A 15,720-nucleotide genomic window follows, 5' to 3' on the forward strand; every position below is an offset into this window, starting at 1 on the left:
GTCATCACCTTCTGGAACAAACCTGCTGCGTGTGGGTGGGTTCACTACAATCCTTTAAAAGAGGAACTTTGTAAGTTCCTGAGAGGACATTGCCAGTTGCAGAGAGTTAGTGGTTAGTTTAGATTGTGATATGTCGGGAGCAATGCTCCCACGAAGCTGCGCAGCGCTTATCAGCAAGATCCCGTGCAGGCCACTCACTGGTTTTACCATTGTAGGTGCTGCACATAGAAACACAGAAGATAGGAGCAGGAGTAGGCCATTCGGCCCCTCGAGCCTGCTCCGCCATTTAATGAGATCATGGCTGATCATCCAAATTCAGTACCCTGTCCCTGCTTTCTCTCCATATCCCTTGATCGCTTTAGCCTTAAGAAATATATCTAACTCCTTCTAGAATATACTTAATGAATTGGCCTCAACTGTCTTTTGTGGTAGAGAATTCCACAGGTTCACCACTCTCTGGGTGAAGAAATTCCTCCTCATCTCTGTCCTAAATGGCTTACCCCTTATCCTTAGACTGTGACCCCTGGTTCTGGACTCCCCGACCATCGGGAACATCCTTCCTGCACCTAGTCTGTCTAGTCCTGTTAGAATTTTATCAGTTTCAATGAGATCCCCTCTCATTCTTCTAAACTCCAGCGAATATAATCTCTCATATACCCAATCTCTCCTCATATGTCATTCCTGCCATCCCAAGTATTAGTCTGGTGAATCTTCGCTGCACTCCCTCCATGGCAAGAACATCTTTCCTCAGATAAGGCAACCAAAACTGCACACAATACTCAAGGTGTGGTCTCACCAAGGCCCTGTACAACTGCAGCAAGACATCCTTGCTCCTGTACTCGAATCCTCTTGCTATGAAGGCCAACATACCATTTTCCTTCTTAACTACCTGCTGCACGTGCATGCTTACCTTCAGCGACATGTGCAAAAATTTGAATGGGTCACGCAGTGGGGGAGGCGGGTCGCGCAGGAGGCAGCGCGCTTACGGCGGACGTTGGTGGGGAGCAGGAGAGCTTCAGGGAGTTAGAGAACATTTGCCCAGAGGTTTTTCCTGAATTGGCCACGTTTCTTTGTACGTTTCCAAGAGATAGTGTTACTGGGAGGTGGGACGGGAGCGTGCAAGGTTATTCTGTCTACTGAATGGGGCGAGCTTGATGGGCCTGATAGTCTTTTTGTACGCTTGTATGTGCAGACAGTAGTTTGTCTCTGGGCCCTACCTGGTGTGTGGCTCAGAGATTTCACCCAGTCAGTCAGTAGTTGAGCCCAAGGACAATCCCCAGTCTGCAATCCGCCATCGGAGAACTCATCTCTTCCCCTTTCTGTTCCTTGCTATGATCCGTGCACAACTCAGAAAACACAGTAAGCTTGATAATTTACATTCCACATTTATTTCCAAATGTTAAACTTCTCACATTTAAATCATTGAAATAACGTGACTTGAAACATAAATGACGGACAGGGAAAGACCCACTGCTCCATCAAGCCTGTTCCACACAACTGCGATGCCTTGTCCATCACAATATATTGACTCCCCACCAAGACCATGTGATCTCCTGGGAGAGGTGAAAAACCAGACTTAAAAACCCAGGCCAATTTGGGGGGGGAAAAACAGGGAAATTCATCTCCGACCCCCATAGGTGATCAAAACTAGTCCAGGAGATCACTCTGGCCCTGATAAGGCAATGCATTCCAAGGCAATTGCTTTTCCACTTCTACTTTGCTGAGCATGGGCATCGGAGCCTTTTCTCCAACGATCTCCAGTCCATTCTGTACCAGCAGCCAACATTCAGTGATGACTTGAAACCGGTCAGCGGGTTGTCCAGAGTCCCCACTTATGTGTCGTTCCAGCTTGAACGAAAACTGTCCCCAATATTTTTGTGAAAGTGCTAACTGTGACACCCTTTAATTTCCTTTAGGCCGTTGTAGGGTTCTCAAAATTCCCACATTCCTCAAAGTTATGGATAAAGGGACCCTGCATGGAGAAGTTATGAAAAAGACAGGGTACTCAAAATGGCTTCTGCAACCTCGTGACCAAAAAGGACAGGATTTTAAAAGCAAGGCTCTGCAAGCAGGCAGACACCTTTTTTTCAAGCCTGGGACGAAACTTAAAATACAGAAATCTGTGAAAAGACTCTGGAGCCAGACAGCCAAAGTTAACGCAGAATATGCATTCATTCGCCTTGAAACAAATCAAGCTAGAATGGGCCTATAATCGAGGCCATTAGGTTTCTGCATTTTAATCGATAACAGCTCACAGAAGCCATCAAGTCAGGAAAACCCGATTAAGTCTCATACATAACCAACAACCAGGACATCGAAACCATTAAAACACAGAGACAGCCATTTCAGGGTCGTCAAAGTAAATGGCTGTAATCAGTTTAAACGAGCCCGCCAAAAGTTAGACAAAGGACTGACCTGATTTGGCGCGCAGATAAGGGATGAAGAATCGGGTCGAATTGTAGGCCCATCGGTAGTGATCGCTCTCTTGCTCTGGCCTCTTCTCGTTTGACTTTTGGCCTGCTGCCGCTCGTTCTTGTGCCCTGGCCTCGTGGTGGGCTTTCTTCTCGCTCCCCGCGCCGCTCAACACCAAGGACGCCCATTACTACACCAAGGGCCCAAACGCGGGAGGAGAACGAGACCCGAGTTCGAAACCACACAGGACACAGGCCACAAACGGGCAGACGAGACGAGATGAGACAAAGAATTACGGTAAACCGATAAGATCAGAGAAGGGCAGCGAAAGACGCATTGGGGAAACCAAACGCCTGGTTATAAGCTGGCGTTTGGTGAATAAGTTGGCGTTGCATGCATGGACAGTAAAACCCCAATTTGAAGAATAAGCTGGTATTCGAAGAATGGGTAGAAAAATCTAGACAAAACGGCCTAGTTATAAGCTGGCATTTGTCACATGGACAGTAATAGCCCAGTTGAAGAATAAGCTGGTGTTTGAAGCATGGATAGCAACATCATTAGATGGTAAAGACTGCCTACCAAACCCAGACCACAGCAATACCATCAGCGACCGCCCAAAGGAGAAGAAGGCCCATCGCGACGAAGTACTCGACGAAGACGTTAACGGAGGAAAAGGGAGGGTGCCTTTGCACAAACAAATTCAGCGCTGCGCCCTGTGACCATGTGGCAACGGGGTACCCCAAAGGACAGGAAGAGCGGACCTCAAACCCCACCATCTAAAGCGACAGGTTTTGAATTGGTGAGCATGAATTCCTGGCCCCTCATAGCTTAATCTAGTTAGGTATAGGAGGTGTAAGGGGTTTTAGATCGCAGAGGCTTCTCTCTCTAGAGGCCTCTCTCTCTTGCACAGGAAAACTGTGAGTGGTTCGACCCACTCGCCCCTTAGATTCTGTACTCTGGACTTGGGGGCAGGAACTACAATGTAGAGAAAACTCTTATAGACCAAGTTTGATGAAACTAAATGGAATTTTATTGCATAATGTAGAACAAATCAAGATGCAAGCAAATATGAGGGTAAATGGGAGGGGAAAACACAAACAAATCATAATGACACAGTACTAACTAAGGCAAATACAGGCATATTGTACTCTACAAAGATCATCATGAAATGGGGAAAACACACGGAACATCGAAGGACAACAACTCATGTTAATTATACCCTTAAATGTCCACCCCCTTAAACCTATCTAGATCTGATTATGAAGGGCCAGAAACATGCTCACCAATCCAACTAGGAAGTGCAAGGTTTTGAAACAGGTGGTTGCTGGAGCCCCAGCGAACTGCACCACACCTCTCTCCTGAGGTGGGGGTCGGGGACGGCTGGACACCAGCTGGTCTGGATGTCGGCGGGGTCGGGGATCGTTTGCTCGACCCCGGTCAGAGGAGCCTTGGGCTGGCCCCCATCATTTCTTCAGTTTGTTCTTATCTCTTCTCCCGAGCCGGAGCGGATCGATGGCCTCTCGTTTCGTCAACGGCCCGGGGTTGGTCGATGATCTCCCAATGTTTTACCCCGGGGCGGGACGCCGGCTCGAACCGTCTTCCTCTCCGATGATGGCCGCTCCGTTTATGGCTTCCTCCCATTTTTCACGATGCTTCCCTCGATGGCTTCTTTCTACCCCTGGGTTCCCAGATATACTTCTCATCAGAAGCCCTTATCTCGCGCCAAATCAGGTTAGTCTTTTGTTTTAATTTTGGCGGGCTGGGAGCACAACGGGGTAGTTATTATATTTTAAACTGTTCTTGGATGGCCGGTAACGGGCCATCTCTGGTCTGGAATGACCTTCATTATTTTTAATGTCCTGGTGATGTCCTTAACGGGCCCTTGATGCTCTTCTCATGAATATGAAACTGTTCCCTTTTGTCTGGTTAAATATTTAGATGGCCTTTATCTACAGGCCAATCTTGACTGGATCTGCATCCAATCTATATGTATATGTGGGTGTCTGGTTTCGTTCTCTCAGAAACGGCTTCCAGAACTTACTGTGGGCTGAATCCACAAAGCTGTCTGAGGACTGCAGGAACCATTTTAAAGTGTCCCAATAAGTTGGTCACGGGGTCTGGCGGCCATTTTGAATGCCCCTTTTTCCTAGGCTTCTTTTAAAACAGTCTTTAAAATCATGGCCTCTTCTGCCATTCGACCCTTTATAATATAAAGTTCAATTTTGCGAATCCTACAGGGGTGGGATTAAGGAGAAGGGGATTTTTAATGTATTTGTTTCCCTCGATGTGCCATGTGTTCCCCATTCCCACATAAGTGTATTAACTGTTTTATGCCTGTAACTATACCAGTAATTCTCAGTAGTATTGTGTTCTATTCAGCCTTTTAATAAAATTTGGTTTTCTTGCACCAAACCACTTGTCTACTCGATTTTCTGTATCGCCGCCTGTACCTAAGTCCGGTGTCTAGAACCCAGGGGGGTGTGGAGCGATTCGAACTGCTCAAAGGGGTCAGAGGTGAAGCTGACACACACACAACCAAAACCCCCTACAGAAATGGCAACCGCGGCAGGACTCCGGCAACAGGGGTGCGATACAGTAGACAATGGTTCGGATGAGCAAACCATGATGGAGGAAAGGATTTCTGATTATGTGTTCAGTAAGGTGAATATCACAAAGAAGTGGATCACCACTCTGTTAAGGGCTGGGCGTCCGGTAGATGCCGCAGCTAAGTGGACAGAAGGGAGGGAGCACAAGAAGTCCCTAGAGAAGGCAGTTTGGCTGACGTGTTTTAAAAAGCAGGTCCAGCTTCTGTACAGGCTCGTTGCAGCACAGGCAGCCAAGTTAAAGGAGTCAGCCCTGGAGATCCAGGACAGGGCTCTAGCAGGGGAGAAGTTAATGGTAGCATTGCAGGCCCTGAATCAGGAAAGGGTACATTTAATGGGAGAACATAAGGCCAAGTTGGAATACCTACAGTGCCAAGTCACCGAAGCCAAGGGTAACGAGTTGAGGTTGCAGGAAAAGAACGCCCGCCTAGCAAGGCAAGTTAGAGAACAGGAGGAGAAAGTAAAAGAGGTAAAGGCAGCTTACAAGCTAGCGAGTAAACAGGGGTTTGAAGATGCAGATCATGGCCCCTGCAAGGAACAGATGGAGAACCTGAGCCTTGCGCTAAGGAGGGCAAAGGGCATGGTGTGCCTCATAAGCCCGAAGGCAGCCCAGGTCGACTTTAGAGGGAAGGAGGGGAGAACGGTTCAGACACCACAGGTAGTGCCAAGGGGCAACCCAGTTGAGGAACAGGAGGTCTCGCATCCACCACCTGTAGCGCCAGATTTTAGCGAGGTCTGGCAGCAAGGGGGGGCGGAGTCAGGGGTGGGAGCAGAGGTGGAACAGCCCCCACCAGAGAGGTCGGAGCTGGGACCGATGTGCCCAGCCCGGCATCGGAGGTTCAGCCCACCCATCAATGGCGACGACGAGGGGCCCCTCCAAAACCAGTTCATATTGCCCTATAGCACCCAACAGCTTAGGGCCATGGTGAGCCATATCCCAAAGCTCTCCGAAAAAGGGGACCCCTCGATCCACTTCAGGGAAGTAGAGCAAACCGCCAGCGTCAACGACTGCGATGGCACTGAGCAGGCCAAAATGCTGCTATTTTCCCTGGACAGTAGGCTCCTCCAATCCCTCTCTGACGAGTGTAAGAAGGGGCAGAGCGGGTATGAGGAGCTCAGGGATGAGGTTCTGGAGGCCATGGGGACGAATGAGGGAAGTCCTTTCTCCCGTGTGGAGAAGACCGTCCAGCTCACGGGGGAAACCCCGCAGGCTTTCGCGAACAGGTTATGGCCGGTTTATCGGAGCGCCTGTACAGGGGTACCTAACCGGGCATTCCTGAACCAGGGTTAGCTGGCCCATTGGCTCCGTTGCCTGGTGGCAAACAGCTTGCCACAGGTCCGAGCCAAGGCGGAAGTCTGGTTCAACCCCAAGAATCCCCAGACCACCGAACTTATGGTGATCAGACAATTAACCCTAGCCTATAAAAACGGTAGGGGGACCGATGCACACCCACCTAAGGGGAAGGTGCATGAGGTAAAACCCGGGCAGGGTAGGAAGGAGTGGCATCAGGAAGGGAATAACCCTTCTAGCACTAAGATGAATTGTTACGGGTGTGGGAAGGATGGACACTGGAGGAAGGAGTGCAAAAACCCTTGGAAAGACAACAAGGGAAAGAATTCCACAGCCCCAGCCCAAAAGGCAGAGGCAGGAATCCCTCCCGCCGCGGTCGAGTCATTTTTGGACACCATGAGGTCCTTACTGACTGGCCACGGGAGAGTAGCAGCCGCTACTGGTGCTCTAGCCCCATCAGCCCCATCCAACCCACAGCCCTGACTAGAGCCAGCGCAGCCTGTTTACCTGTGTTCCCTGCAGTTCGACTTATGGAAGAGACCCCTCGTTGAGATGGAGGTAGAAAAGGTAAAGGGGACCTGTCTGTTGGACATGGGGGCATCATGCACCGTGGTCCATTCAGATAACCCCACCACCTCGCCTCTATCTAACGGGGTCCCATACAGTCTGTCGGGGTTCACAGGCAAAGAACAGGCCAGCTCGTTTTCCATCCCGCTCGCCATTCGGTTAGGACCACTCCGCTCCAAGTGGACCTGTGTCCTGATGAGATGGGAAGTGGAGGGTGGAAAAGGGGTCCTGGGAGCTGACTTTATTGTAGGACACGGGATCATAGTTGATTTAAGGAATCATTGCCTATGGGGGGCAAGTACAGCGAAGGACGGCGAGGTAGTAGTAATCCCAGGGAAAAAAGGGAAGGGGGCCCAATGTACCATGAAGCCCAAGGAGGGTTATAACCTCGAGCTCATGGTCAGTAACACCCCCAAAGAGTTCCAGGCATTTGTGCACGCCCACCTAGCCACATTTGCCATGCACAAACACGACTGCAGGAGGGTCAACGGGTTTGAGGTCAGCGTAGACGGGGACCCCATGGCCCGACCACAGAAACAATATAACTTCCCCAGGGAAGCGGAGCCAGACATGGAAGCAGCCATGTCCTCCTTAGTGCAGCAGGGAGTCTTGAGACCGATAGCCACCCACGTAAACTCTCCACTGTGGCCGGTTAGAAAGCTGGACAATTCCTGGAGAGCCACGGTGGACTATCGGGTGCTCAACAGCAACATCCCAGCCTGTGCACCCACAGTAGCAGCAGTTGCCGACCTGATAGGAAGTATCCCAGCATCCGCGACCACTTTCACGGTGCTGGATATTTCCAACAGGTTTTGGTCCATCCCTTTGAGGAGGGAGGATCAGTACAAGTTTGCCTTTACGTTTAAAGGGCAACAGTACATGTGGAACTGTTTGCCTCAGGGCTTCCACAACAGCCCCAGCATCTTCCATCAGTGCATGGCGAACAGTTTAAAGGGTTTCAGTCAGCCCAGACAGTTAGTACAATATGTGGATGACCTGCTCCTGTTCACGGATTCGAAAGAGGAGCATGGCCCACTACTGGCCGAACTACTGGAGCTGCTCAGGCAGGAAGGTTTTAAAGTAAACCCAAAGAAAACGCAGATCGGCCAGCAGGAGGTGAAATTCCTGGGCCTGACCATATGCGCTGGGGAAAGGGCCATAGATAAGGCTAGGAGGGAGGCGGTACAGGAGTTACCCGTCCCCAACACAGCTACGGGTGTGAGGTCATTTTTAGGGCTAACCGGGTACTGCAGAGACTTCATTGAAGGCTATGCAGCCACAGCAGCCCCTCTGCTCCGACTCCTACACAAGGGAGTGGAGTGGGTTTGGGATGAGGGCTGCCAGGCAGCATTTGTCAGGCTCAAGAAGGATCTGCAGACCGCACCAGCTCTAGGGGCCATAGATGGGGGGAAAGAGTTCTTCCTCGAGGCAGCAGCCAGCGGGGATAGCCTGAGCGCTGTGCTGCTCCAAGAGCGGCACGGCAGGCTAAGGCCGGTGTCCTACTCCTCCAGGATACTCACGGATGTGGAGAAGAGCTACTCCAACTGTGAGCGGCACCTCTTGGCCACACATTGGGCTGTGAAAAGATCACTGATCTTCACAGGCACCTCTCCCATCACCCTCCTCACCCATCACACACCCACCCAGATGCTTTTGGATGGGAGGATCAAGGATGGAACAGTGAGCAGTGCCCGCATTGCCCGCTGGACCCTGCTCCTCTTACAGATGGACCTTAAGGTGAAGGGTCTCTGCGAGCCAAAGCTCGCAGCCAACCTGGTATATCCTGGAACAGCCCACCGGTGTTCCATTGAAGTGGTTTGGGAAGTGAATATAGGTTTACGGGCTGGGATACATCCCACAGGCCGCAAAATCTATGTAGACGGTTCCAGCACGGTATCTGCTGGCGAGCGACTCACGGGGTGTGGAGTTTATGACCCAGCGGCAAACATTGCCCTGGCGATTAAGCTCCCCAGCACCATGAGCGCCCAGCAGGCTGAACTGTCCGCGGTAGTGTACATCATTACACACCCCAAAATCTTCCCCACCCCATACACGATTTGCTCTGACAGTATGTTTACGTGCAATTCGTGTACGGAGTACCTGGCCATCTGGTCCCGCCGCGGATACACCTCCACCGACGGGAGACCCCTCACAGTAAAATCCCTGCTGGAGAAAATCCTAGCGGCAGTGGGGGAGGAAGGGGGGGTCTTCATTCACAAGGTGAAGGCCCATTCCTCCACAGAACCCCATAGTCAGGGTAACCAGCAGGCAAACATGCTGGCTAAGGAGGGTGCCCGCACAGGCATTTTCTGGGACCCATATGGGTCCAGACCCATGGCAGCAATCAGAGGTAGGGACGGGACACAAGGGAGTGCAGGGGTAGCTTTAACCCCGGACCTTAAGACGGTCCAAGCCCAAGACCCCGTCCTCAAAGCCGTCCTCAACACAGTGATTGAGGGATAAAAGGGTAGAGGGCCCTTACGGCGCAGCAGCCCTCGCCATAAAAGAAGGCATGCTGTTCAGGGGGGAACAGTGGGTTGTGCCGCAACAGCACCGGAGGGAATTCCTTCAACTGGCCCATGAGGGTCCAGGAGCAGGGCATCCCGGACCTGAGACCACCTGGCAGCTGGTGGAACAGGCGGGATGGTGGCCAGGACTCAGGGAAGATGTCCGCGAGTTCTGCGCCGGCTGTCTGGTGTGCGTTGCTAATAGCCCTGACCCCCATAAAAGGAAGGTACCCAAGGGACACATCAGGAGGGTAGAGGGACCATGGCAGTCGATACAGGTCGACTACATCAGGCCCCTATCCACCGCCCAGGGAGGCTACAAGTACTGCCTAGTCCTGGTGGATGTGTTCACTAAATGGGTAGAAGCCTTCCCCTGCAGAACGGCCACAGCTCTGGGTATGGCCAGGATCCTGGTCCGGGAAGTGTTCTCGCGATGGGGGCTACCGCAGTATGTGGAGTCCGACCAAGTGAGTCACTTTACCGGGCAGGTAATGCAGAATACCCTTTATGCTGCTAGGCATCGAGGGGAAGTGGCACGTTGCCCACAACCCGCAGTCATCAGGGATTGTGGAGAGAATGAATAGGACCTTAAAAGAAAGGTTAAGGAAGGAGACGGTGGACTCACCTCAAAAATGGGCAGAGGTCCTACCGCTGGTCCTCATGGGGATCCGGACCAGCCAGTCGAAAAGCACGGGGTACTCCCCGCACGAGCTGATGACTGGCAGGGTTATGCGGACCCCCACCCATGTACTAGCCCCAGTGCTCACAGAAGGTCAGCTCAGAGAGGTAAACCGGGACAGGTTCGCCCAAAACCTCTTCAAGCACCTTAAGCAGGCCCACGGGCAGACGGCTGGGAACATGGGAAAGCAGCATCGGAGCAACCGATTGCTGCTCGAACCCCGTAAACACCACAAGTGGGAGGTAGGAGACCAGGTCATGGTGAGGAACTATGCTCGGGTAGGAAGTTTAGAACCGCTATACATGGGGCCCTACAGCATTGTAGACAAGGCAAGCCCCATGGTATACGCCATTAAGATGCCTCGGCGCACCAAATGGTTCCATATTAATCAGTGTAAACTGTTTAAACCCGAGGTGAGAAAGCAGTCAGTTGGGGTAAGGTCTGAGGATAGAGATCCTCAACCTGCAGCAGGAACAAGTTCACAGGCTGCACAGGCAGGCGCTGTGGCTTGTTTAAGGGTAGGGGCCATCCCCCCACCGATCGGGACACTCCCCCACTCTTCTGGGATCTAGAGGAGGAGGGACCCGAGGGCGAAGACCCCGCCCCTGACCCAGGTTTAGATGAGGAGGGACTCGAGGGCGAAGACCCCGCCCCGGACCCAGGTTTGGGACCTGGGGGCGGAGACTCTCAGCCTGCAGCAACGGGCTGCGAAGAGTTACCTGTCCCGAGCCCAGGTTCAGGAGAGGTAAAGCCTGAGGAAGAAGATTCCCGGCCAGTGGCAGTGGTAAGCCCACAAACCGCACCAGGGGGGACAGCGGTTCGGGTTAAAGGTCCACCAGCCAAGAAAACCCCACCCGCCAAAGTCCCTAGAAGGTCCTCACGGACGCCCCAGCCAAGGAAACCCTGGTCATCGGCTCACCATTTTAAAGGGGCAGCCTCCCAAGTCAGGGGTAAGTCCAAAGACACAGGCTGTGAGGGACCGGAAGTGCAGGACATTGTGGCCACGCCGAAGGGAGCGGTGTGCTGCAGCCCTAACAGAGATTAGGCTGGCCGCCCGGAGACGGGCGGCGGATGTATATAGTTTAGGTAATTTAAGTTTAGGTATTTTTATTAAGTTTAGGGTGTTTAGTTTAAGTTAAACAAGGTGATGGGTAGTTTTAAATAAGTAGTGATCTGTTAAGAGTGTTTATATTGAGTCGAGGTCGCGAGACTCGACTATACTTCACCCAAGCCAGAGAATCTCTTGGGGACCTGGCTGTATGCTTTTGTGTCTGTTGCAGAAAGACTTTCAGGATGATGGGGGGCGTAATCCTACTCGCCCTGATAGGACTGAGCATTGGAAAGCGAGGTGACGTGGAGGAATCCCACATCTATGGGTGCTCAGGAGAAAGAGCACCTATAGTAACCGATAGAAGTGGCGAACGGGACGTGGAGGAGACCGCCGTCTACGTCCACGAGGGAAGGTGGCCAGGGTGACTGGGGTCCAATTCGTCTCAGTACTCCAGCCAGACCGGGTTCATGTACGGGGAGGCCTCCCTCCTGTGCCCCAGGGTACAGGTTGTTACCACAAGGGTTAGCGTCACTGTAGGGAAACGTGTATGTTTAACATGCAAGGGACACATTCCTTTGGATAGGTGGTGGTGGCTCAGAAAGCTGAGCAAAGATATGAGAAACCCCGCAGTCGAGTGGGAACGGTTGGGGAACAATACCCACTGGATGATTACAGGGACTCACGGGGGATTGAGTGTGTGTTGGAACAAATGGTGGGAACCGGATCAAGGGATTTGTCTGTATGTGGGGGTCAGAGTCATAGAGTCATAGAGTTATACAGCACAGAAAGAGGCCCTTCAGCCCATCGCGTCCGCACCGGCCATCAAGCCCTGTCTAATCTAATCCCATTTTCCAGCATTTGGTCCGTAGCCTTGTATGCTATGGCATTTCAAGTGCTCATCCAAATGCTTCTTGAATGTTGTGAGGGTTCCTGCCTCTACCACCCTTTCAGGCAGTGAGTTCCAGATTCCAACCACCCTCTGGGTGAAAAAGTTTTTCCTCAAATCCCCTCTAAACCTCCTGCCCCTTACCTTGAATCTATGCCCCCTTGTTATTGACCCCTCTACTAAGGGGAAATGTTCCTTTCTATCTACCCTATCTATGCCCCTCATAATTTTGTACACCTCAATCAGGTCCCCCCTCAGCCTTCTCTGCTCCAAGGAAAACAACCCCAGCCTGTCCAGTCTTTCTTCATAGCTGAAGCACTCCAGCCCAGGTAACATCCTGGTAAATCTCCTCTGCACCCTCTCCAAAGCAATCACATCCTTCCTATAGTGTGGTGACCAGAACTGCACACAGTACTCCAGCTGTGGCCTTACCAGCGTTTTGTACAGCTCCATCATAACCTCCCTGCTCTTATATTCTATGCCTCGACTAATGAAGGCAAGTATCCCATATGCCTTTTTAACCACCTTATCCACCTGTTCTGCTGCCTTCAGGGATCTATGTACATGCACACCAAGGTCCCTCTGATCCTTTGTCTTTCCTAGGGTCTTACCATTCATTGTGTATTCCCTTGCCTTGTTAGTCCGTCCAAAATGCATCACCTCACACTTTTCAGGGTTAAATTCCATTTGCCACTGTTCCGCCCATCTGACCAACACATCTATATCGTCCTGTAGCCTGAGGCTTCCCTCCTCGCTATTTACCACCCCACCAATTTTCGTGTCATCTGCGAACTTACTGATCATACCTTTCCCATTCACATCCAAATCATTAATGTAGACCACGAACAGCAAGGGACCCAGCACCGATCCCTGCGGTACCCCACTGGACACAGGCTTCCAGTCACAAAAACAACCTTCCACCATCACCCTCTGCCTTCTGCCACTAAGCCAGTTTTGCATCCAATGTGCCAAGGCACCCTGGATCCCATGGGCTCTTACCTTCCTGACCAGTCTCCTATGCGGGACTTTATGAAAAGCCTTACTGAAATCCATGTAAACCACATCCACTGCACTATCCTCATCCACACACCTAGTCACCCCCTCAAAAAATTCAGAGCGTCTGCCCCACAGGCATATCCATCATTTTCCACCGGCAGTGGCAAGACGCCGGGGAGGGGATGAGGTGGGATACCAGCCTGAAGGCGTGCGCGGTCCCATACGCCCCGATCCCAGTCAATGCCACTGAACTTGTGACCCGCCCCCGAAAGCCCCTGCCCACGACCCAGGCAGCAAGGACACACAGGGAAGGTTGCCCCACCACCACCAAGGGACCAGGGAATGGGTTGGTACTAGTGCCCACGGATCAGCTGCTGTACCAGGGGGTACACTACGCGGTAGCCTCCGTGATTTTAAATCTCACAGAGGTACACTTACCGGAGTGGTGCCCCAAAGAGGCAGAGCAGCTATACCAGGCCCTATTAAAGGACATGTTCAGAAAATTTTATGAGTACGATTTCGCCAATGTCGACAAAACCGAACTCTACACCACACCCCATGAGTTTTTGGGTAATGCAGGGAGACAAAGAAGGGGAGTATGGAATGATGTTTTTACTGCATTTAACACTGGGTCCTCAGTCATAAACAGCTTAGATGACATAGAATTACAGACCCAGATAAATGGTTTAAAAACTCAGTTAAAGAAAATCCTCATGGATGAGAATAAAGTAGTGGGCTCAGAGTTACATGAGGACCAGGCCATGATGGTCCATTTAAAGGAAATTATAGCCGAGCTGGAGAAGCATGCAAAAACCGTAAATGCCCTCATGAGGGAGGACAGAAATGCTTCTGACCAGGCTGCGCAGAACGAGGTGTGCGTGCTGTACGGGGTGTGGTTGCTGGCCGAGGGCCATAGTAATCTGGAGGATTTAAAACAGGGTTTAGTCCCCTCCTGGATCAGCAACAAGCACCTTGCAGCCCTCCATCCATTTGAGAATGCATTCCGCCTGTGCCAACTCTGGCTAGCTTCGGAAGCCTACCCGGTCCCAGTGGATTGTGGACAGTCCAACCACACCATCATGAGTATAGTAGTTAGGATGCCTAATGATGCCTTAGACAGCCCGACCCGCGCCAGTATACAGGGTTGAGAACATTGGAGTCATTCAAGGGGGTGCACACACTCGTTTCACAGCGGTCGCACCTTATGTCATAAAGTGGGAGCACGCTATGACAGGTACTGACCTCTCAGGGTGCCGGAGCTGGGGAGCACACATAATCCTGTGTCCCCAGCACTGGAACACCTATTCAAAACCACAGTGCGGGTTCAGAGCTGCTGGCATGAAACCTATAAATTGTACCATGGAGGCAATGGCACAAGGTCATGTCCCCCCACAGGTAGCATATATAGGAGGTGGGACATATTGTGTCACCACAGGAGCGCCCCACTACCAGCATGGACAGCATAGCTGGTGTCCGGTTAGTGACAGCAGTTTCTGCTTTAAACCCGAGGCAGAAGTTCAAGTGGCCCAGGAACGAATTGTCCCCATTCCTGAATCCTCCACTGTTCACCTCACTGTAAAAGAGAATTTTACCAACCTACAGAAGTATGTAGCGCATTTTGGCTATGAGATTCCCCCTCTCCCAGAACACCTTACCAAAATACTCAAAGCAGTTATAGTTTCACAGAAATATTTTTACACTCTGGAGCAGAAAACAGTAGAGATAGGGGCTAAGATATTGTACATTGTAGTTCCACTCTGGTGGGACATTTTCAATAATATAGAGGTCCCTTCGTGGATCAGACTGGCTTCCCACATTCTCGTGGTTTGCCAGTTGGGGATATTATCATACGTAGTGTGCACTCAGTGCAAGGGAAAAGGTCAAATACTAGAATTCCAAAACCAAAGGACCTGGAAGGAACATTATGTTAAGGTGGAGGGAGATACACCTGTTTGAATTTGCTGTTTGTATTATTGATTAAAGATTGTTGTTTTTTTATGTTTTTTTTTGTTTTTAATAAAGATGTTCAGCATGTTGTTTGTAATAAGGATGATGTGTACCAAGTGGTGCAGGGGTGTCGGACCCCTCCATGCTTAGATGTGTGTAAACGACTGTAATTATTCTCTGTATGCTTATGTACACTACATTTTTACCGAATGGGAAATGCATGTGTCGTGGGTATCTTAGATAGGTAATTGCAGGGGAAGATTGACTGTGGAGGGTCGGAAATTTTGCTCACCTTATCAGGATGATACTTAAAGCAAGTTTAGTATCAACAGGGGGGAGTGTAGGGTTCTCAAAATTCCCACATTCCCCAAAGTTATGGAAAAAGGGACCCTGCATGGACAAGTTATGAAAAAGACAGGGTACCCAAAATGGCTTCTGCAACCTCGTGCCCAAAAGGGACAGGATGTTAAAAGCAAGGCTCTGTAAGCAGGCAGACACCCTTTTTTCAAGCCTGGGACGAAACTTAAAATACAGAAATCTGTGAAAAGACTCTGGAGCCAGACAGCCAAAGTTAACGCAGAATATGCATTCATTCGCCTTGAAACAAATCAAGCTAGAATGGGCCTATAATCGAGGCCATTAGGTTTCTGTATTTTAATCGATAACAGCTCACAGAAGCCATCAAGTCAGGAAAACCCAATTAAGTCTCATACATAACCAACAACCAAGACATCGAAACCATTAAATCACAGAGACAGCCATTTCAGGGTTGTTAAAGTAA

This window comes from Somniosus microcephalus, chromosome 13, assembly GCF_052327205.1.
Source record: "Somniosus microcephalus isolate GS21.2 chromosome 13, FLI_Smic_1.0, whole genome shotgun sequence".
NCBI lineage: Eukaryota > Metazoa > Chordata > Chondrichthyes > Squaliformes > Somniosidae > Somniosus > Somniosus microcephalus.